The 24,612-nt window shown below is 42.9% G+C and overlaps 1 long non-coding RNA gene across 1 annotated transcript in view; it reads left to right on the forward strand.

Moving 5' to 3' along the window:
• LOC111221966 overlaps positions 1–24,612 on the forward strand; it is a 46,374-nt gene that overhangs the window by 16,311 nt on the left and 5,451 nt on the right. Inside the window, exon 2 of the long non-coding RNA XR_002665106.1 lies at positions 2,956–3,094. This is a non-coding gene — a long non-coding RNA (uncharacterized LOC111221966). The remainder of the gene's footprint in view (positions 1–2,955; positions 3,095–24,612) is intronic.

A 24,612-nucleotide genomic window follows, 5' to 3' on the forward strand; every position in this document is an offset into this window, starting at 1 on the left:
AAAGGGCCATCCGATGTGGGATTCGAACCGGGGCCGACTGCAGTGAGGACTGTAGCCTATATAGGGCACCTGCTGAGACCACTGCGCCACTCAACGCCCCAAAATGTATCTTTTAAAAGTAGATGTGTTTCACTTCTTTCAGTGTTGTAGATGAAGTGTCTTCGTTTTCAGCCCCTTTTCTTACCTCATCTCCAGGTTTGGTGTCAGGCTAGCAGGGTAGTTGGTTTGCTCTTTGCTGTCTGTTAGGTTTAGATGGGTTGATATCTTCTCTTGTTGGTGATATAAAAGATACTTTCATTGCTTTGTTTCTTGCTTTTTCAATCTTTGTACCTTTATATCGCTTTTCATTGGTTTTTCGGTTTCCTCTGTTTCATTTTTTCACCCAAAAGTTGAGGACCTTTCAGGAGCTCATTTTGTCTATCTCTGTCTCTCTCTCTTTATCTGACTACTCTCTGACTGCTCTCTGTCTGCTCTCTATCTGCTTTCTGTCTGCGCTCTGACTGCTCTCTGCTGTCTTACTGCTCTCTGACTGCTCTCTGCTCTCTGACTGCTTTCTGTATGCTCTCTGACTGCTGTCTGCTTTCTGACTGTATTCTGACTGCACTCGACTGCTCTCTGACTGCTGTGTCTACTCTGACTGCACTTTGACTGCTCTCTGACTGCTTTCTGCTCTCTGACTGCTTTCTGTATGCTCTCTGTCTGCTCTCTGACTGCTGTGTCTACTCTGACTGCACTTTAACTGCTCTCTGACTGCTTTCTGTTCTCTGACTGCTTTCTGTATGCTCTCTGACTGCTCTGTCTGCTCTCTGACTGTTCTCTGGTTGTTTCAGTAAAGGGCTTCAGACATGTTCAGACATGTTGTCATCCTTTAAGGCTTTAAGGCCTCTGAAAGTAGATTTGAAGTAGAGAAGTGATTATGCATGAATTGTGTGTGTGTGTGTGTGTGTGTGTGTGTGTGTGTGTGTGTGTGTGTGTGTGTGTGTGTGTGTGGGAGGTGTGGGAGGCGTGTCTGGACCTGTGAGGCAGCATTGGTTGGATGGAAGTGGAGGATGAGTTGCAGCTCTCCGGTCATGTGCCTCATCCAGTCCTCTAAACCTCCTTTTACCTCTGTCTCCTGTGTCCCTTCATCCAGGGGCCCCTCCCTAATCACCTGTGTTTTCCTGAGAGGCCCCTGTGACTAATGCTGACTAACAATAACAGCCATAATTACAGTGACTCATGCACACTCACTCAGACACAGAGGAGACTGTGGATGTGGACGTGGCTCCGGGCCCTTCAGCCACCTGGGGGCCTCAGACAAACTCTGAGTTAGTCTGCAACTTACTTTGAGTTAATTATTTTACATTTGTTACGCATCAGTAAAAAACAAGGTTTTTGTTGTGACTCCAGATTATTAAACTGGTTTATGGTTCTGTTCAGTCTCTGACAGAACCTGATTCAGGTTAGAGAAAGATCCTGATATGGTTTCATCCACAAAAAGTTTACAACGTGCTTATTTACATTTAATCTAAACCTGTTTTACTAACCTGAACCAAAGAGCTGCTGCTGACTGAACCACAGACAGGACTCTGGATGTGAACCTGGTCTCTGGATGTGAACCTGGTCTCTGGATGAAAGCCTGGTCTCTGGATGTGAACTCAGTCTCTGGTGCCACAGTCCATCCACCCACACCACCTCCTAGATACTCTGTTATTAAGATGTAAGACAGTATTAAGACTGTTATTAATGACTGTAGCTTCATTCATTCAGAAAAATAAGTTACCTCCGATCATGATCCAGATTAATTTTCTACAGGACATATCTGCTGCTGCAGTTCAGTTTCATCACCATGAACACCCATTGTAGTTGACTCCATCCTACACACATAAATTCTCACTTAATTAAAAAGAAATGCAGTGTTTGTTCTTTTGTGAGTAAAGTTAGATAAGAAGTACATCCATCTGTTTAAGAGCCCTTTAAAAAAAAAAAGAATCGTTAAACCATGAACCATCTGTAGTGATGTTAGTAGCTCTGTGGATGGTGGTCAGCTGGTTGCTACAGATTGAAATATTGATAGCTATTGATGGGTTTCCATGAAACTCTGTAGACCAGTTGTTCCCAAACCTTTTCATATCAAGGACCCTAAACGGACACAAATTAGACCACAGACCCCATCTGATCAGATTTTTGCTTTCAGATGTGTTATTACAGAGTTTATAGTGAAAATAAATTATTCCTGTTTTTGATGCAGGAGCCCTGGGGGTCCCTAGACCCCACCCCTTGACGGATCTTTGAGAACCATTGTTATAGACAGTCACATTTCATAATGACTGTGGCGACTCCCAAACTCTTCCTCAGCATTTAACAATTAGCTCAAATCCCCACTGTGGAGCCTTTGTGTTGACATCTTCACTATCCTGTGTTGTTTTGTGAAGTATTGAGAGGCCAACACATTGTTGGTTTGGGACTTTTTAGAGTAACAGCAGCCTATTCCTTTAAACCAGGTTCAGTTTTTCACTTCAGCCAAATTTTCCTTCTAAAACAGACTCTGTTCAGAGGGTGAGTTTTGAAACATCATGATGAAGAACATGGACCACTTCCTCTTTGTCTGTGTTTCAACCTTGGTGTTTGTGATGTTCAGCTCTTCTGTTCCCTCTGTGACTCTCAAACTCTGAACTGACTCTGATCCTCTTTCTCTGGTCTGAGGAAGAAATAGGGGAAAGCAAGGAGTGGGAGGAAGAGGAGTAAAAATGGACAGGATGAAGGGCTAAGTGCTTTGACGCAAGTGGGAGATGAGGCAGAGGAGAAAAGGGAGGGAAGCAGAGAGGGAGATGGAGGGAGACAGCCGGAGGAGGAGGGAGGGGTTGATTGTTTCTGGAGCTCTGGAGGTTTCATATTTCTCTTTTCTTTCGATTCTCTGCTCACATGCAGATTGAAACTCTTCCTGTCTTTTCCTCTCTCTCTTATTTTCCTTAGACTAGTGGGACTTTCTGCAGACTGGCCCATTCCAGCCAAGCCCCAGCATGTTGTAGGCATCTGCTACCGACAGGAAGACCGGAGAGAGAGCAACAAAGAGGAGAAGAGAAGAGATTGAAGGAGGGGATGGTGAGGGAAGGTAAGAGCTGCTGCATGTGTTCTTTATTTCAGACGGTGGAGGGAGAGAAGGAGGGGATCTCCAGTTTCTTCTGTGCTCAGTTTCTGTCGGGAAGACGTAACTGTGTCCCTCACAGCTACATGATACAGCATTTATATATTGTTTGAAGTCTCTTTCTCATTGTTGCCCTGGTGTGTGAGTGAGGAATACAGTATCTTTATTTTCAATCTCCTCTGTGAGGCTGAGAACTGGCTTTGCTGAGTTTACAGATCACTGAGGATGACGGCAGCTAGAGTCAGCTCACATCTTGGTCTCAGACAGTTCTCAGAGCAGCAGTATAATCCATGTCCCCTGTCCTCTGCTCTTCCAGTAATACTCTACACTTGCTCTTCTGTGCAGAGCTTTTGAGCTCTGAGAAGGCAATGACTTCTCTCACTTCCATGGTGGATGGAGAAAAGTAAAAGACTGAGAAGGTCATGACTTAAATGTCAGACCAGTGGGCAGCTGTGGTAGAAAATCACTGTGTGAATGTGAATGGATGACTGTGACCAGTGCTGTGAGGCTTTGAGCGGTTGATAAGAGCAGAATAAGTACAGTTCCCAACATGTTTCAGCTCGTGGTCTTCACCACTGAACTGAGAATAAAGCTATTTTTATACTGTGACTTTTCACCTCAAGATGAACACGTCACAGAAGCAGAGTATTTATTAACTTTGATGTGGTGACATTATGAACATACAGGTTACTGTTAGAGAGGTGGGTTATCCTGCTGAACTATTTTCATGTGGTTTATTCTGAGATCAGCTGTAAGGTCGGATTTGAGCTTTTCAGTAACAGATGAAACTGATGTGTAAACATGTTGTGCTCTGTTCCTCTGGTGGTCGAGTGAATAATTACTGTTGTCTGTCAGGAGCGATAGAGGAAGGTGAAGGTGCCACAGGACCTTCAGGAAGGTGCGTATGTGGGCTGACAGAGTCTTTGTACCTGTCTGTACATGATGATAATTTCCCGTAACCATGACTGATCATCCCCTAACATTAGATTCTTAAATAAAGTTAGGTCCTTTACAAGTGGTGATGGTCTTGAGAGACCCTGATGAGAACATCAGATCAATTACTGATCTGAACAGATGTCTGGAGGACTTACAAATGGTAGTCTTGTTTCAGGAGAAATCACACCTGCATTAACATACACACATACACATACACACACACACACACACACACACACACAGCTGCACACCTGGAAAGGAGTGTATGTGTGAGTGTGTACTTATTCAGTAGATATATAGATGTATTTAAGCAGATGTATTTCTCTCAGGTCCTGGTCTTCATCTGAGTGAGAGTCTGTCTCATCTTTTCCTTTATGACTGAGTGACACAGCCTGGTCTCTATGTGACCTAGTCTGACAGTGACTGCCTGTTTCTGTGGTCAAGCTGTGTCCTCTCAGTCTGTACACACACACATGAACACAATCTCGTACATGCACAGTCTAAACAGAGTACACGTGTCAGTGATCAGTTCAGCTACTGGATGTTATGTACGTGTATGTAGAGTACACATGTGTGAGATGTTAGGATCTGAGACTGATGTGGATCCTGAACCATATGTTGGACCTGGTCCTCTGTCAGTCCTGTACTGACTGTTGTATAAAACCCTGTACACTGTGTTTGTATTAAAGCATCTGACAGTGACTCATAGGTTCACATGTAGACTCTACTTTTACCTGAACGTTCATGTAAAAACCCTCTGCTATGAATAATATTTTGTTTTACATGGTTGTCACACATAAAAACTGGGTCTAAAGCTTCTACTCTTATTTCCTGATTGAGAAATCTGGATCAGGCCCTGCACACCACCTGCTTGCTCAAGGTTGACAGGTGAAAGAGCAGAGAGTATATAGATGGTTAGAGGAGAGAGACTTAGACACATGTTTGAGCCTCAGTCAGACACAGACTCAGATGAAGAGTCTGCTGTGACCAGAATCAGAGACTAGCAGACATATCAGAATGGTAAGCGGTTAGCTTGTAACTGGCAGTGGCTGACGCAGTGTTAGTGGTTGTGCTAATGCTAACTCTCTCTCTCTGTACTGACAAGATTTCAGGTTTATTTAGCCCCGCCCCCCGTCCCCACAAGTTGACAGTATTGGTTCCTTAGGTTTGTGACCTATGAAACCCTGGCTGTCTGAAATTGTTTTTAACATTTGTTCACTGCAGTTCAGGGTGGAAACACTCCGTCAGCTGGATCTCATCATATAGGCCACGCCCATTTTCCCCAATAATTATTTTCAGCAAAATGCAACTTACTTTTTTTAAGTCCTCATTGGCATTAAGTCCGATATACATGAAACTTGGCAGAGAGAATCTATCAATGCTCCTGATGAAAGGATTTGTATTCCTTCAAAAGATGCGCAAGTTACAATGGAAGAACTTCCTGTAGCTAGTGGTCAAAATGGGAAGTGTTGACTAATTTTGGGGAAAATATTGGTATTAAAACGAAACTTAAGACTTTGGTTTCTCATGTGACTGGGGGTGGGGGGTGGGGGTGGGGGTGCTAATTGGCCGCTAGGGGGCGTTACAAACCTGAAAACTTTAAATCGTGAAAATAGCTACGTGGATTTGTATGAAATTTGGTGTGCTTGTTCAAGATACATTCTTGAGTCCATGGTTAAAATTTGGTAATGATTGATCAGAACGGGCATGGCCTACCACAGAAAAACTTAAATTCCTTATGTTTCACCTTTACAACTTCAAAAATACAACAACAAAGTTTTCCTCAGACTTGTGCCATCTTGATGGGCAACCAGGGGCGAATGGCATGGGGGGCTCATACCTGCTTACAGGTCTAGTTATTATTAATAAGGTTAAAAACTTGATTTTCATTGGAGGGGATCTTTAAACTGTGGCTCATTTCTAAGGTTGTGTAACCACTGTTCCCACATTACCAACACACATTAATCAATTATAACTGACCACTGATCAGATGTTAGACTGACTTTATGATCAGTTTCATCATGTAGAGAATATGACACAGCATCAGACAAACATCCAGCTCAGTAATATTAGACCATACCTTAACCAGATTTCTAAAATTAAAACTGCACACATTTCCAGTTCAGTGGTCAATATATTATTAAACTATCCAATGTTATTACCCATGAAATAAAAAACAATGAAATGCAGCCCTGAAATAACTTTTAAAAACTCAGACACTTTACATGAGCACCAAGCTGAGGATGAGACGTGTCAGATCCATTTTACCAGTTTGCATGCCGGCGAACAGCTTACTGTTTCTCGACTGCCTCTGTGTCTGTACTCAGTCATGCAATGACATTGCTACTTGTTGTTGTGGGTATCTTCTGTCTGAACAGAAAGACAAAGTCGACTGGCACTGGAAGAGGTCAATCATCTTTGCATAAACTACATCAGTTCATACACAGCTTAAGAAAGTATTTTATTTGTCCTCGCCAGTCATATTTGGTATACATGACTAAGACATACTATGAAAATCCTTACTACGTCCACACTACTATGTTTTCGTTTGAAAACACTGTTTTCAAACGAAAACAAATTACATCCAAACGGGCAAATGATCTCCATTTTATTACACCTGAAAGACATACAATCATACCTGATGGCACAGCCACAGATGCAGTAGGAAGGAGAGAAATTGATGAAATGCTGAAAGAAGTGCTGCGGACAAAGTTGCTTTGTAGTTCACTTTGGACTTCTCATGATATTCATAACTCGTAATACTTAAATGAAAAAACCCTAATGATTGAAGTTTAAACATTTACATTCACCTTCAGAGCACCTTCATAAAAACTTTATACATTCGTAAACGTTCATAAACCAGGTTGATTTTGTTACACTAACAACATCAAACATTCCCAGTCCAGATATGACACACACACGCACAGAATGAAGAGAAGGTAGGTAGAAGGGTTCAGTATTTTACAGTCAGAGAGACCCCTCTGTAAATTTATTAGTGTAAATATAAAGCCTATAGACTATAGCATTGTCCCTGAAACATGTTTGAGCTGGTTTCCAAGGAGACTGTGTCCTGAATGGCAATTTTTAAAGGGCCCCTACTGTTTCAGGGTGCCAATAAAATCAGCAGCCAATTGTCAATAATCACTGCATCTGGGTATTAGTAGTTTGATGAGACATCAGACAGGCATTTAAAGGTATCATATATTCTCATTAACTAAATATAAATATGTCCGTTCTGTTTAAGTTCAAATGTCCAGACTTTATAACTTATAAACATGGGCATAAATAAATCCTTGGTTGTTTTCTCTAACCATGAAGGCCAGGACTGAAGTCAGTCCTGACACTGAGCACTAAAGTCACTGGGCTCAGTCTCACATGTGTTTGTGACTCACTCTGGTTTAAAGAAGCTGAAACAGCTGCAGCTGTAACATCTTCATGACCAATGAACAACTGCCTCTTTAAACTGAGGAACTCTATCAACTGCCTAAACTGTCAGTTCAACTTCATATTTCAGGTTTACTGAAAATGTTAACATTAACCTGTGTTCCGTTTTACTCAAATTTTAAAGCAGCAGAGGAAATTAAGCAGAACAAACAACAAATAATTCACAGTGCAGTGAAAGCAAGTGGAACATTTTAGAGCCAGACCAGGTTTCTTAGGGATTAGGATCCTGTACTACAACTGTCCAGCCACAGGCTGCTGTCTCCTACTGGTCTCACTGTTCCTCTGCACATCCAGTCAGCTCTCTGCTCATATACCTGCAACACACCTTGGCTCTGAATAGTAGTGTAAAGAAGAATCGCCGACCTTGGCCTGTTGGTGTAGACCGTGTCAGCTTCAGACAAACTGACATGAACCTTATGGAAGGTGAAAGAGTCAAAGTTTTTCATCATGTTCATGAGATGTGTGTTTGTCACTTAACAGCAGCCAACAAGTGTTACATTTTTAGGTTAAGTTTGATTTGATATCATTTACAGAGGAAACCCTGGAAGGGATGGAGTTATCACTGCTGGGTTTGTGTGTGTGTGTGTGTGTGTGTGTGTGTGTGTGTGCGCATGCATGTCCTCCTGCTCTGTCCACCAGGGGGCAGCATGACCCAGGTTCTGTCAACTTGTGAGAGCTGTAAGGGTTGCTGTTGCCAACTGGGGCAGACATCTGCTGCCTATGTTTGGAGCAGACCTGCTGTGAAGTGATGAAACCAGGCCAGCAGGTGATTCTTGAGCAGAATCTGTTGTAGCTGGAGAACAGCATCAAAAACCACCTGACCTGCAGCCTGTTGTTAGTGTGGAGGCTGGTGCCTCTGTATGACTCGGGTCTGATGTTAACTGTAGTGCAGCTGTGTCTGTGGTGAAGCTGTCATGGCGAAGAGCAGATGCCAGTCTTTATTCTAGAAACCCACTGATCATCAGAGTCTCTCTCTCCCCAGTCCTCTAGAAAACACCTTCAAACATCTCAAACATACTGTGGTCATGTTCAGGCTCCAAGCACTGAGGTCAAGGTTCAGGAAAGAGGGTTAATGAAGTTTTTTGTCTATTTCAAGCCGACTCTTTAAATATTTATCTATAACCAGGACATTTCCCACATCTTGTTGAACAGGATGTTAATGATGCTGGAGGAAAATGACTGAAGGCAGTAAACATGTTGCAGAGACGTTCAGTCTAAACATTTTGTGACTGTGCAGATAAACGTTAATGAATGAATGTTGTTGAAGAAGTCTCTGAAAATGCTCATCAGGAATATTTAACACTGATAGAGAAGGTCTGTGATGGATCATAAGCCTCTTCATATAAACTCAGTCTCAGTTGTTTGTTAGACACAGTTCAGTGTCCTGCATGTTATCAGTGCTTACTGCATACCAGCTAATGAAGCATTGGAGTCCCTCAATCTGGAGTTCAGTTTCAGATAAATGGCACATAGCTCCTGAGTCAGACTGTCCCAGCTGATACATGTGCTGCATAAGGAACTGATGATATAACATTATACATATTAAAATGCTAATACAGTCAATTAACATACTGATTAAAACAAAAGAACAATGTCTAATAACAGTAACATTAATTGTTTTATACAACCGATGATATTTAATATTTCTCTTTAACAAATTGGTTGAATATAAAATTATTTTTACTGAAGATTAAAATAATTATAAAAATATATACTGTATATAAGTTATTTTAATTGCAAAATTGCCAAATTAAATCCAGTCCCCTTTTAATCACCTGAGTATGTGTCCACTGGAGCCTCAGGTTTTTGTTCTTGGTTACAGGAAGTGGAATCTAACGTGTCTTCTGCTTTTGTAGGTCGGATGTGTTGTTCAGTCAGAAGCTTTTCTGCTCAGCACAGTTGTAAAGAGTGGTTGTCTGAGTGACTGTAGCCTTTCTGTCAGCCCCAACCAGTCTGTCCTTTCTCCTCTGACCTCCGACCTCTCTCATCAAGACAGAGCTGCTGCTCAGTGCTTGCTTTTATTGTTGGCTTGTAACTCTAAACTCTAAACACTTGGTAAATATTATAAAGTAATCTTTTTTTGTGTCCTGGCAGAGTTTGTTATCATTTATCAGTTTGACCTCTGACCCTGAAACATCTACATTCAAATCAAAGGTCTTATGTGGGGGCTCCTGTTAGTCCTGCTGGGTTCACCACGTTACTCCACTTATCTCACTGTGTTTGTTCTGGTCACACTGTGCAGTGTTTTAGACTGTCAGCAGCTGGCTGGTTGTTGTTTTCAGCAGTGTCTGACCCACAGAGCGGAGCTGTGAGATCAATAGGCTCATGGCTGTATCATTGTTCATAAACATCATGTCAAAGCTTTGGTCTGTTGGAGCAGTCTAAATGCTGAGAGGAGGGTCAGACCAGGTCTAAATGCTGAGAGGAGGATCAGACCAGGTCTAAACACTAAGAGAACAGTCAGACTGGGTCAGGTTTGATCTGCAGTACGTTTGAGTGTTTAAATTAACTCTGTCTAGTTTCAGTTTGAATTATTGGCCTCTACTTTAATTTCACTGCCTTTGGTGGATGTGGTTTTTATGAAATAGTAATTCTATGGTGATTTTCATTGTATTTGAATTAACTGTATTAAAAGAGTTAGTTACAGTAGAAACACGGAGAGCAGCCGGTATGAAGCTCCAATTTACCTGGAGGTGGTGGAATTAACATTTTAATAAGTACTACAGAGATCAGAGTTTAGCTTCAGGATAATGTAAATTAATTATGAATACAGACTGACTGAAGGAATCATGGTTCAGGTTAGGGCTAAACTGTTCCTGCTACATTAAGTGTCCACTTAGTACAACAACATCCAGAACCTCTGACAGGTCCGCAGTGAGGTTCTGGAGCAACATGTGGTACTATCCCGACAAGTCTTCTTCAGGGACATCCCTGTTCCACAGTCTGCACGTAGCTTCATAGTAAAAGAGTGTGGGCTCTAAACTAGTCTGCCTTTGGTCCAGGCCCATCTTCCACTGAGAATGTGTGGCTTATAATGAAGCACAACATACAACATCAGAGACCCTAGGCTGCTCAGCAGCTTAAGTCTTATGTCAAAAGACAATGGGAAAGAATTTCACAGTGTCATTAATCACCTTATTATAATTAAACTGATCTGAGAGAAAAATGGACATCTGCTCCTCTTCCTGGATCTGGTTTCAGAATGTAGAGAATCTACTCCATGGTAGATATGTGTGCACGTCTCTTCAGATGTACATGTGTCAGTATCAGTGAAGTGTTTCAGAGACTGAGAGAACCTGCTGCTCTTCACCTGGACAGGTTGCTACCTTCGTGTTCCTGTAATATCTGCATGTGGTAGGTTGTTGGTTGTGTAGGTAGATTTGCATAAAAGTAGGTGATGATTGGCTATGTTGAATGATGCTAACAGTTTAGCTATCTGCTAACTGAAATGAAGGGCTCGCAGCTTTTTTTCAAGATTTTTTACCTCCAGCCGCTTTAAAGCTTGGTCAGCCACATTGAGTATAACAGTTTTAAACTAGAAAATTCCTGGAGAAATTTACGTATTTTTTATTTTTTATTATAGAAACTGGATGTGATGGTGTCATCATCTAGTACAAAGTATGTGAAGCATTGCTGGTGATACTACTGTATTTGCTTGTCTGTGTCGGTAGGAACTGCTTAAACATTCTAACACAGAGCCTACAGTAAGCTCCTCTTACCTGTTTCAGGTTTTGAAAATAAGAGCCTCTAATAAGCCCTTCTTACCTGCTTGAAACTCTTATTTTGAAGGTGAATCCACATGATGGACATCGGGTTGGCATTTGTCTGTCAATATGTGTGTGTGTGTGTGTGTGTGTGTGTGTGTGTGTGTTTGTGTGTGAATGCATGCATGCATTCATAAAGCAACACATTTATAGAAATAGTCCAAAGATGATTCCATAAAATACAGTAATATAAAAAGTAATTTTTTCAAAAATATTTTACTTAACAAATTTAATTTTCTTTACATTGACATTTACCATGCCTGGAGTGATTAGCATGATCTACTCAATGTTAATGGTCTCTTTCTTCATAGAAAGCAATAATATTCACTGACTACTCTACACATCCATGGTTCACATGTGCAAAGAGTGGCAGTCCAATCACACCAGTAGACGCAGAAGCAATATGGCTACATTCTGCTAAAATCATCAGAGACAATTCTTCTGTGAAGCAAATATAAGAGAACCATGAGCATCCCTGTCCATGTAGAAAGACTGAACGCCTACAATCAGTCAAAATTAACATATCTTAAGGCTTCTTGTGATTATTAGCTCCATCTCCAGAAAGCGTACTTGGTCCACAGGGCTGAATCAGCAAACAGGATGCAGACAGTTCCACCGGGACTCAGCTGACATGTAGACCTGACTTTGAGTACATTGTAAAAAAAAAAAAAACTTAAAAAAACAGTAATATTCCGGCAGCTGCATGCAGCAGAAAAATACAGTAAAATAACGGAAAATAAAAATCTCATAAAAAGACAGTAATTTTCCATTATTAAAATACAGTTTATAGCTTTAATTTTACATGAGATTTTCCGTATTTTTTTGGCTTTTTAATGTTTAATAAAGAATATTTACCCGTGTAAAAACAATGAAATTACCTATAAATAAGGTCTAACATTGTTAAAATACAAACAATAAGGCTTAAAATTGCAGAAAGGTACTGTTATTAGTTGGTTTTTATTACATAATTTTACATACAAAACTTGTATATTAATTCATATTTGATGTAATAAAATGATATACCACACATAAAAACAGTTAATTTATCTTTCAAAAAATGTCAAAAACTGTTGAAAAACTCGGTTGGGAGTTTAAAATTGCAACAATCAACTGTTCATTTTTGGTTTTTACATGTAATTTTACATAGATTTCTTACATATTTAACATACCTTTCATGTTAAAAAATTATTTTATTAATAGTATCTTAGCCTGTTTTGGTAAAAAGCCAAAGACCTTTGGTTATATAACACTATCTTACACTACTAAAAACATCAATGAAAAATACATACAAGGCTAAAGTTGGATGTAATACTTTAATGACCAAAAAGATTGTGAACATTAAACAAGATTTTTTTTAAAAATAAAAATACATGAGTGCTCAGTGTGATACTTGCAGATCATCTTGATGGTTAAAGGGGACATATTATGCAAAATGCACTTTACCATGGATTTCTAACAGTAATATGTGTCCCCGGCCTGTCTACAAACCCCCCAAACATGAGAAAAGTCCATCCTCTCCGTCTTTTGCTTGCTCCACCTTTCAGAAAATGTGTGCTCATGCAGGCTAATTGGAGATTTTCCCTTGATGTCGTCATGAAGGGAAATAACACCTCCCCCAGGTGGGTGACACTCCCCGAGCTAGGTGTGTGCTCCGCCCTCTGAGTCCGCCTTGCAGCCGCTATCATTTATTCCCTCGCATCACCGGCTCCGGTAAAACTATGTTCTAGGTACGAACGATGCACGCTAGTCGATCGGTTGTTGACTGTACAAACCAACACAGAAGTCTTTTTACCCCATACGTCTGAGGATCTGAAGACCCAGTGGATTTGTTTTATTTTATTTTTGATGGAAATGTCCCCGCTACAACTCCTAAAGTGTTGTAGCGGGCTAACCATTTCACTTCGGACTGCTTTCTCAACGAGGGCCAGTACAATGTGGGATTCGCTACATTCTGAAAATAAAGCATGGATCTGCACCAACTGTCCGAGACCCAACTTCAAACTTGGGAGCTGTAAGTTTTACCATTTTTTGTTGCTTTACTGTATGTACACGAGAGCCTGTTGCATGTGTTGTTAGCATGGCAGCTAATGTGGCTAACGTTTTGCCTCATCTACACAGCCGGGTATAGCTGGGTACAGATTGTATGCAATTCTTCTGCTTGGTATCGCTGTGTGACGTTGATTAGAGCCACCCTGCTAACTTTATCACACTTGAAAGGCGTTTTAGCTGTCTGTAAAGTCAAGCCGGTAAAATTCAGACTAAACAAGCTTTGCAGTGATTAGCATAGGTGTCTGGGCTTGTTTGTTAGTGTTGTGGAAGTTATTATTGAGAGTCATGCCTTATGATGGTCGTTTTAACGTTTATATTATGTTTACAGATACAGTGCCTGTAGGGAATATCCTGATAAGTGCAAAATTACAGGGAATATGTGAAAGGGGATAGTCTATAATACACATTTTTTGCATTTTGCACGGATAGTGAGCTATTTGCAGCATTTACAAGCTTTTGACAACCCAGTTTACACATAATTGAGTGCAGTTGTTGCTATCATTTTTGCACTGCTTGCAGCTGTTGCCATAACTATACATTTGAGGATATGTTGGTGTAACCTCTGTTTCATCTGTTCAGGCCAGCACATCAAGTGCATCTATACAGCTTCCTACAACAAGGGATGTTGCATGCCAGACTGACCGACTGGAGACGCGTACTGTAGGCACACAGTTATCCTTGAAGACTCTTCAGCCTCACATCAGAAGTACAGGTCTGTAGCCATCTGAAGTGCATCTACTTTTGATAAACAGTCATTTATCAGTCTTGGAATGCTGTGCAGGTAAATGAAGCTGTGGTTACTTAGAACTTTTGAGAGTGTGTAGGCTAAGGTGTGTCAATATTAACATCTTTGATTTTCTCTTTACTGTACCTCCAGACTCTACCTGGCTGCCATGTACTACAATGAAAATGCTGACCGACCACAAGCCCAAACAAAAGAAGGTGAACCACTCTTCAAGGTCCACTTTCCAAAGGCCATGAAGGGAGAATGCAGAGCTAAACCAGTTAAGACTGAGCCGACATTCTATAAGTGTTATATTATTTTATTTTTCAACCAAGAAATGTTTTGTACACATTGTATTAAGTATTGCTCATATAATGTTATGACAGTTCCACCAACAACAAAATACAGTAAAGAAAATGTCAGGAGGTAGTTAGAAATAGACTTTCAGTCATTGTTTTGTAAAAAAAACAACAAAAAAATAAAAATTGTAAACAAAATCTTTTGTGTTTTATCAAACACGGTATGTAGTGGACCCGGGACCATACACAGAAGCTGCTTTGGCCATCCCCATCCCAGAGGACCTCACTGCACAGTTCGAGCGGCCTGAGAAGGAGGAGGTCATATCCAGCTATGTGTCCCAGTTCTATCATGGGCCAGTCTATACTGGCCTGTGGCGTCAGGAAACACGGCATGGATGCGTAGGACCACGCAGGCTGGAATGACGACCCAGATTCTGCGACGAAGGAAGCCCCAGCACCAGCTCACAAAGCTCCTATAGGCTAGATATCTGTACCAACTAAAACAACTGGACAGGGCATTTAGTCTTGCAAACATATCTATGTTGTGTCTCACAATTTTTATATGGATCCAGTGAATCCTACAGCTTTTTTATTATCACTGATTATAAGTGCCTCATTTGATGTAAATAAATGCTTGATTGTTTCTAAAGAAATGACTCCTCTGAATTCATATATTATATGCTGATAGAACAACCTTACAAATCAAGGGAGAAGCTAAACTAATTTATTTGAGGGTGTGTTACTCCATTTGTGGTGTGTTATTACCATTGTAAAATGATGTGCACTGAAGTAAAACAAGACTGCCTAACATCTTTTATTTAGATTGAAACTATATGTTTTTACAAAGAAGCAAAACGTACTGGTGTATTCCTCTCAACCGTAAAGTACCGTAGTCAGCGCGGTGTATGTTGCAGGCATTCTGGAGGGAGTACACATTGAGGCAGACCGGCTCCAACCAAGGACAGCCTACCATACATGGTAATTCTTCCTCGATCTCCCATAGCCGTCTGGTAACCTACATAGAATTACAAATGGTAAATGCTATGGTTTATTATAAATGTAATGTAATCAAAACAAATTACTGATTAGTTTGTCTAGTGAGAATGCTACCTGTGGTATCTCCTAGCAGCAGATATTCTCAGCTTTTGTGGGCATGGTTGTACAGTTTCCACAGGAGCACCTATCCGAAATATAGAGAAAAATGGTAACATTCACCAGAATATAAAGCTTATGAAATTCAAAAACTGACAGACAGTGGAGCTAAGGTGGGTAAGAAGTAAGCTTGGCTACATATCAAGCGTATATAACATGGGTAATTTATAACATGTCACTTATTGCATATACTGTGGAGCTTGACAATAGTGTAGAAAACGCTGCACAGCCTCGTCTTTGACTAAAGATGAATGTTGCTGACAGACATGTTTATGCTGATTTACATCTTTCATTGTAATACACAAAATAAATTTACTACATAAAGGAAGATGTCATGATGAGCATTTCTGCTCAAAACATTGATAAAAATTAATAAAATAAAAATGATTTACTTTGTCAGCATCTATTAAAGTATCTTACTAGTCTCGACATTGAACACCTGTAGCAGTCCTCAGTCAACAAACATTTTCATAGACTGTAAAAGTATATCTAAGGAGGCATGACAGATAACTACATTACACAATTCACAATAATGCTTATTTACCAAAAGAGCTCCCAGTAATGACGCGACAGTAACAGTTAGCATTAGCTACCTAGCTACATGTTAGTAACTGTGTGCCAGCACACATCAACAAACTGAAAATGTAAGTGCAAAATACACAAAATTGGTTACCAACCATTCAGAAATTTCGTGCTGCAATTGTAGAGTTTGAACTTCTTCAGGAGCCTCTCCCTCTGGGTCAGATTCTGAATAAAAGTCATATGGTTGAACCAAAGCGCTTCTGACACCAGGTCGCCGGTCACCGTAAACATTACAGCATGGTGCCAGAATCCCAAGCTGCATCCCCTTCCAGAGAGGCGTGGTCAGGCAGAGATCATTTACATTTAAAGCTACAGACACAGAAACAGCCTGTTCTGAACAGGGCTGAAAAAGAGAGGTTTACAGGCATGCTGAAATATAGGATCGGAGTGTATTTTTTAGCAAGAAACTTCAAAGACATGTTTTGGGGACCTCTGAGATTTATTTAAACTTGTTGAAAAGGAGCATAATATGTCCCCTTTAATCTTGCAAATACATGATCATGAAATTCATCATCATGCCTTCAGGACGACCAGTGGAATTATCATAAAGTGGAGTTATTACTGAAAATTACCCAACCCCCACATCTGTGGCTCCAGCTGATCAGGCATCCACTCCTGTCCTGACAGATGGAAGGAGGCTGTCATTCTGAGCTCTGACAGTAGTTGAGACCACCTGGGGTTTTTATTTGAGCACTGAGAAAACCAAGACAGAGAGAGAGAGAAATACTGATACACAGAGAGAGGGAGAGAGAGAGAGACAGTGAGAGAGAAGGGTGGGGGGGCAGAGAGAGAGAAAGAGAGATACAGATACAGATAGAGAGTGAGAGGGATAGAGAGAGAGAGGTGGCCAGCAAATGAGATAAAGATAGAGAGAGAGACCATATTAGAGATAGTGTACATCAGCCAGTCTGAATAAGCTGAGTGTTGCAGTTTTCAGCCAGGATACTGTGTGTGTGTGTGTGTGTGTGTGTGTGTGTGTCTATGTGTTTGTGTGTGTGAGAGAGAGAGAGACAGAGAGAGAGGGAGGAGGGGGATAAAGCAAAAGAGGGAGGGTGAGACAGGTGGGGAAACGAGTAAAGAGAGAGTCATGCAGTCTGTAGGAGAGAGACGAGGACGGCGGTGGGTATTTCCCTCCTCCCCTCCATCCCTCCAGCTACTCTCCACCTCTCTGTTCATTTCTCCATCTCTCCTCCGTGTCTCTGTCCATTTGTCCCATCTCCTACGCTGCTGGTTCATGACTGATCCGGGGGAAGATGTTGAAGTTTCGTGTGGACAGGAGAGTCAGGTAGGTGGAGACATAATGAAGGAGGTGACACGCGGTGGGTGGGTGGGGGGTGCACTGATGGAGGAGTGGATGGCCATGAGCTTGGAGGTCAGAGATGACTGCAATGCAGTGCCACACAGCAAATTCACCACATTGTTGTGTTGGGCTGGTTTACAGTGTTGAGGTTCTGACAGACAGAGGAAACATGTGTAACACTGCAGGTGTACCATCACATTGATGAACACCTAAGACTGATACTTTAACATCCGGGTGTCTGGACGATGGCTCAGGGATTTGATGGCCTCCAAGGTGAGTATCACATCACTAACACTTATCCTGTTATTGTTACTGTGTATTAAAATGTGTTTATGTCGAGGACATGATGAAACCTTGTAACATTCCTAACGTTACCACCGTTGTTTACTTCCTGGTTAGCCCGTTGTGTAGCCCAATGTGCTAACGTGAAGCTACCTTGTTTGACAGTAGCTTTAAGCTGCTGGGTCAAACAGATAGTCACTTGACTGTGTGTCGGTTCTTGTCTGTTGAGTTACCTTCTGTGGTTTCAGTTTAAGTTCAGTAACATTAATCACTTCGCATCATTAAATCAACTGTATGTTCGTGAATTAACTCAGCTACACAAACTCACTCCTGTTGTTTCAAATATGACCAAATGTCATTTTAGGACCAAATATTACCAAATTTGGTCATGTTAATTATCAGCCTTCAGGTGAACCTCCTCATGTTTTCAATAATCTGATGTATCTCTGGATTTGTAGCAGTCAACATGATCATGATGAACCCCATCCAAACCCTCACACTCCAGGTGAGTAGTAGTGAATTTTTCCTGTTCAGTTTCCATTATGGAAACATGACTGTGTGAAATTAGATGTTTATTATTCATTCAGATCATAGTGATGTTAGAAGGTTTACAGATGAAGACTAGAGACGCAGAGATGTTATACTTTGTTAGCGTAGAGGTCACACTAACATCAGCTCATTAACAACATAAGCTGTTAGTCACAGTTCTCAGGTAATTTGCAGAACTCATGAATTTGTGATTTACTTTGATTCTTTGGTAAATCTGATCCTCAGCCTTTTTGGGATCATCTTCACAAATCTTTTTTTTCTCCTTCAAATACTCCTTTATTCAGGGTACAACAACACATATAGGAATATATGATTTTTCTTTTTAGCATGAACATCCTCCAAGCCCTCAAAGAAGGCCTTGAGGTCAAACATACGAAAAAACAGTCTCTGAATAGAAAATAACAAATAATAGATTATAATGAAATAAAACTGAATATACCAATCATATAGAAAATACACAATACAATAAAAAGTGAAAACAGGAAAATCATATAAAGAATCTGAGTTGATACAGAGAAAAGAAAAAATAAATAAATAAATGAATAAGAGAAAGAAATAGGAAGGGGAGGTGGGGAGGTAGGGACGTAGCTGCGGAGGTGGAGGGTCAGTCAGGGGGCAAAGTTTGTAAGGAGTTGATGTATTCTATGAAAGAGCTCCATTTATGAAAAAATTTAGCTGAGGTGCTTTTCAGAGAGAACATTATCTTTTCTAATACGTATGTCTAACTGTGAGGGATTAAAATAAGAAGAGTCAACAGAGACCCCAAATATCGCCATAAAAGGGCTCATCTTTATATTGATCCCCAGAACCTTTGTCAAAGTCATAGAATAATCTGTTCAAAACTTCTGTGGTCTGGGACAAAAGAAAAACATATGATTCAAATTACAAGAGGAAGTGTTACATCTGTCACATTGGTCTACAACAGGCATGTCCAAAGTCTGGCCCGGGGGCCAATTGCGGCCCGTATTCAAATTTTCACCAAATTTTCATAAAATCAATAATATGCGGCCCGCCAGCACTGTTAACCACAGTATAAAATACACGCGTACAAAAAAAGCTATTTTACATTTCACCAGAAGATGGCAGTAGACCTGTGGCCGCACTCTCGCCGCCGTGACCCTTGTGTGATCATTTCAGCCCAGCCCATTTCTGACATGGCGACTGTAATAAAAAAAAGAAAAGTTGACAGCAAGGGCCGCCGCTTCCAGGACAAGTGGAAATTGGAATATTTTTTCGCTGAATTATGAAGCAGTCGGCACCAACAGCTCCCTCTTGTCAACTTCTACCGCCAGCTGGATGAAGGCAGGTTCCAAGAGATTCGAACATTTGCTAAGAAAATGCTGAGCTTGTTTGGCTCGACATACTTGTGCGAGAAGACATTCTCGGTTATGAACATTAACAAGAGCCGTGTGAGGACGAGACTAAGTGACTCTCAACTGCGTGACGTCTTGCGCATCAAAACCACTGTTTTTGAGCCAGACCTGGACTACATACTGCAGTCGAGATCTCAGTGTCACCCTTCACATTAGTGCAGGCAAGATATGTGTTTAGTCCTCTGAGGTGAATAAATTCTAAAATCTCAGTGAACTGATTTTTTTGTGATGATCAAAACCACAGTTTTGAATATGCACGGACCACTGTTTTGAATTTAGAAGTTTACAGTGAGCATTTAATAGTGAATAATATGTAATGTTTCAAATGAACCTAACAGTGGTGATTGCTCTAAGACTGCAAGGGAAGCTCAGCTTCCCTAAAATGTCAACAAAATAAGTCGTCAAATATGTACTGTTGTGTGTACATTTCATTGACTAAATATGCGCTAGAACACGTTCATCTTTTGTTCAGAATCAGCTACTTATCACAGGTAACCGACACGACTTCCTTCTCGTTCATCCCCGCAGCGCCACAGTGCTTTACACAGTGTAGACGCCGAGCATCTACTGACTTCAACGGGGAAGCATAGAGTGGGTTGTTCCACTGCAGCGAAACTAGACGGTCATTGGATAAATGCTGGGCTTTGTCCCGCCCATCGGACGCTCAGCGTCTCTGGGGGTCTATGGGGCAGTGGGCTGGCCCAGACGCTCGGCTTCTGCATGATGATTTGATGATCTGCCTGAAGCTGAGTCCCTTTTTGATTGACAGCGAAATGAGCGAATCAGCAATCTTGAAGTATAAGCGTCCACCGGAGCATTTTTCAAGTTTTTCATTCCGTTGTTCGGAGTTGATCTGGAGACGTTACTGATCCTCAGCGACTTTGTCTTTGTTAAAAACGAATAGCATTGTGTTTGGCGACTCTCTTCTGTCACTCTGCGAATTTACATATAAATAAACGGACACATTTTATGATGTAGGCCGAAAATGAGCTTCCCCTCCTTATAAGACCAGCAGCTGCCACTGGAACCTAGATATGTTTCATCTTCCCAAAAGTTTTTTTTCCAGACAGACTTTTTCTTCATTTTATTTGGTCTTCAAATATGAAAGGCAGAGTGATTTTGGCAAAGAAGTATGCCATTTGCAATAAAAATTTCATAAAATAGTTCATTTGTATTTAATGTTAATGGTTCAAAGACTGTCAAGCTGAATGGTCGGCCCCCACACATTTTCACCTTACCAAATCTGGCCCTCTTTGCAAAAAGTTTGGACACCCCTGGTCTACAACTGTGATGGAGGCTTAGGTTAGTAGACTGGCTTCTCTAGTTTGTAATCGCAGAGTGTGTGTCTGTTAGAACGCAGTCTATAAAGTTCCCCCAAGACTTAGGTGAAGAATGAAGCAGGAGACAGTCAATCCTCTTTATGGTGCTTTAATGGTGTAGACAGCATACAGATGTGTTGAAGGTGGGTGGTTGATGTGTGTGTTGGTGTGTGTGGTTCTGAAATAAACCAAACAATAAAGCCATCAATAAACAACTCACAATAAGCTTGACTATAGCACACAATCCAAAGTAATAATATAATGTAATTATCCTTAGCATGGAAATATGAAACATCCTATAGAGAAGGAATCATATATATATATATATAATTACAAACATCACACATTTCACTGACTGACAAAGGAACGCTCAGTAGCATTTACATTAGCAATGAAAGCTAATACCGCTAGAGATACACTAAAGCCCCAAATATAACCTCAGTTAACAGATATATACAGATAAATATAACAACAATGCAAAATACGTCCAGCGAATAAACAATGTTACTTACGCTTCTCTGGACGCACACTGAACCACAAAGGGCAGATCAACTGTTACAAAGTAGCAACACAACTTTCTTCTACCAGCCATACACACAGCTCACCATCGTCAGTCTCTTTTTCTACCTCTCACAAGCGGTGGCACTCTGCCCTATTGAGCGCGACAGCGCCCCTAGTGGTTGGATCTGGCAAAGTCACCTGCTCTGTCATGCAGCCTTCAGAACAACAACATTTTGATAGATTTCAGATAAACAACATTTTGACAGCTCCTCCTTGAACTGTCACCTTACCGTGGTGGAGGAGTTTGAGAGCCCTAATGACCCTAGGAGCTATGTTGTCGGTGGCATTTTGCCCCTGGTAGGGTCTCCCAAGGCAGATTGGTCCTAGGTGAAGGGCCAGACGAAGAACGGTTCAGAAGATCCTTATGACGAGTACTAACAAGAACCCCAGTACCCGGCCCGGAGGGACACCGGGGCCCCGCCCTGGAGCCAGGCTTGGGGTTGGGGCCCGTGGACGAGCGCCTGGTGGCCGGGCCTTTGCCCATGGGGCCCGGCCGGGCCCAGCCCGAACCGGCTACATGGGTTCGTCTCCCAGTGGGCTCACCACCTGCAGGAAGAGTCAGAGGGATCCGGTGCATTGTGGATTGGGCAGCAGACCAAGGCAGGGGCCTTGGCGGTCCGATCCTCGGTTACGGAAACTGGTTTTTGGAACATGGAACGTCACCTCTCTGGCGGGGAAGGAGCGGGAGCTTGTGGAAGAGGTCGAGCGATACCAGCTAGATATAGTCGGCCTCACCTCGACACATAGCGTCGGCTCCGGAACCCAAGTCCTTGAGAGGGGCTGGTCTCTCCTCTTTGCTGGAGTTGCTCCGGGTGAGAGGCGGGTGGGCTTTTTGGTGTCCCCCAGGCTCTCTGCCTGTACGTTGGAGTTTACCCCGGTGGACGAAAGGGTTGCGTCCCTGCGTCGGGGATCGGGTTCTGACTGTTGTCAGCGCTTATGCGACTACCCACCCTTTTTGGAGTCCTTGGGACGGGTGCTGGAAAGTGCCCCGAAAGGGGACTCCATTGTCCTACTGGGAGACTTCAACGCTCACGTGGGCAATGACAGCGTGACCTGGAAGGGTGTGGTGGGGAGGAACGGCCTGCCTGATCTGAACCCGAGCGGCGTTCAGTTATTGGACTTCTGTGCTAGTCACAGCTTGGCCATAACTAACACCATGTTCAAGCATAAGGATGTCCACAGGTGCACTTGGCACCAGGACACCCTAGGTCGCAGGTCTATGATTGACTTTGTAGTCGTATCATCAGACCTGCAGCCGCATGTTTTGGACACTCGGGTAAAGAGAGGAGCAGAGTTGTCAACCGACCACCACCTGGTGATGAGTTGGATCAGATGGATGGAAGACGCCGCGCAGACCTGGCAGGCCCAAACAGGTTGTGAGGGTCTGTTGGGAAAACCTGGCGGAAGAACCCGTCAAGATGATTTTCAACGCACACCTCCGGCAGAGTTTCGACCGCGTCCCGAGGGCAGTGGGGGACATTGAGTCCGAATGGGCCTTGTTCCGCTCTGCTATTGTTGAGGCGGCTGTTGCAAGCTGCGGCCGCAAGGTAGCTGGGGCCAGTCATGGCGGTAACCCCCGTACCCGCTGGTGGACACCGGCGGTGGGGGAAGCTGTCAGGCTGAAGAAGGAGGCCTACAGGCTGTGGTTGGCCTGTGGGTCTCAGGAATCAGCTGACTGGTACCGGCGGGCCAAGCGGAGTGCAGCCGCGGCAGTTGCTGGAGGCAAAAACTCAGACGTGGGAGGAATTCGGTGAGACAATGGAGGAAGACTATCGATCGGCTCCAAAAAAGGTTCTGGCAAACCGTCCGCGCCTCAGGGGGGGAAGGCAGCAACTTGCTCACACTGTACAGTGGGGGCGGGGAGCTGCTGACGTCAACTGAGGATATAGTAGGACGGTGGAAGGAATACTTTGAGGAGCTCCTCAATCCCACCAACACGTTTTCCGTAGAGGAAACAGAGACAAGAGACCTGGGGATGGATGATCTAATTCCGGGGCAGAAGTCGCCGATGTAGTGAACAACTGCACGGTGGCAGAGCCCCGGGGGTTGATGAGATCCGCCCTGGGTATCTTAAGGCTCTGGATGTTGTAGGGCTGTCTTGGTTGACACGCCTCTGCAACATTGCGTGGACATCGGGGCAGTGCCTTTGGAGTGGCAAACCGGGGTGGTGGTCCCCATCTTTAAGAAGGGTGACCAGAGGGTGTGTTCCAACTACCGTGGAATTACACTCCTCAGCCTCCCTGGTAAGGTCTATGCCAGGGTACTGGAAAAGAGGGTCCGATCGATAGTTGAACCTCAGATTGAGGAGGAGCAATGTGGTTTTCGTCCTGGGCGTGGAACTGTGGACCAGCTCTTTACCCTTGCTAGGTGCTGGAGGGAGCATGGGAGTTTGCCAATCCAGTCCACATGTGTTTTGTGGATTTGGAGAAGGCTTACGACCGTGTTCCCAGGGGCACCCTGTGGGGGGCACTCCGGGAGTATGGGGTGGATGGCCCCTTGTTAGTGGCCATTAAATCCCTGTACCAAAGGAGTGTGAGCCTGGTTCGCGTAGCCGGCAGTAAGTCGGACCTGTTCCCAGTGAGAGTTGGACTCCGCCAGGGCTGCCCTTTGTCACCGGTTCTGTTCATAATTTTTATGGACAGAATTTCTAGGCGCAGCGGGGTGGTGGACGGGTTTTGGCTTCGGTGGCGGAAGGATCTCGTCTCTGCTTTTTGCGGATGATGTGGTCCTCCTAGCTTCATCGAATGCCGACCTTCAGCTCTTGCTTGGGCGGTTCGCGGTTCCGCGATGAAAATCAGCACCTCCAAGTCTGAGGCCATGGTTCTCAGGATTGCCCGCTTCAGGTCGGGGGGGAGGCTCTGCCTCAGGTGGAGGAGTTTAGGTATCTCGGGATCTTATTCACGAGTGGGGGTAAGATGGAGCGGGAGATCGACAGGCGGATTGGGGCGGCGTCAGCAGTGATGCGGACGCTGAATCGGTCCGTTGTGGGGAAGAGGGAGCTAAGCCAGAAGGCGAAGCTCTCAATTTTCCGGTCGATCTACGTTCCGATCCTCACCTATGGTCATGAGCTTTGGGTAATGACCGAAAGAATGAGATCGCGAGTACAAGCGGCCGAAATGAGTTTCCTCCGCAGGGTGGCCGGGCTCAGCCT

Source organism: Seriola dumerili, unplaced genomic scaffold, assembly GCF_002260705.1.
Source record: "Seriola dumerili isolate Sdu_G_001 unplaced genomic scaffold, Sdu_1.0 BDQW01000088.1, whole genome shotgun sequence".
Lineage (NCBI taxonomy): Eukaryota > Metazoa > Chordata > Actinopteri > Carangiformes > Carangidae > Seriola > Seriola dumerili.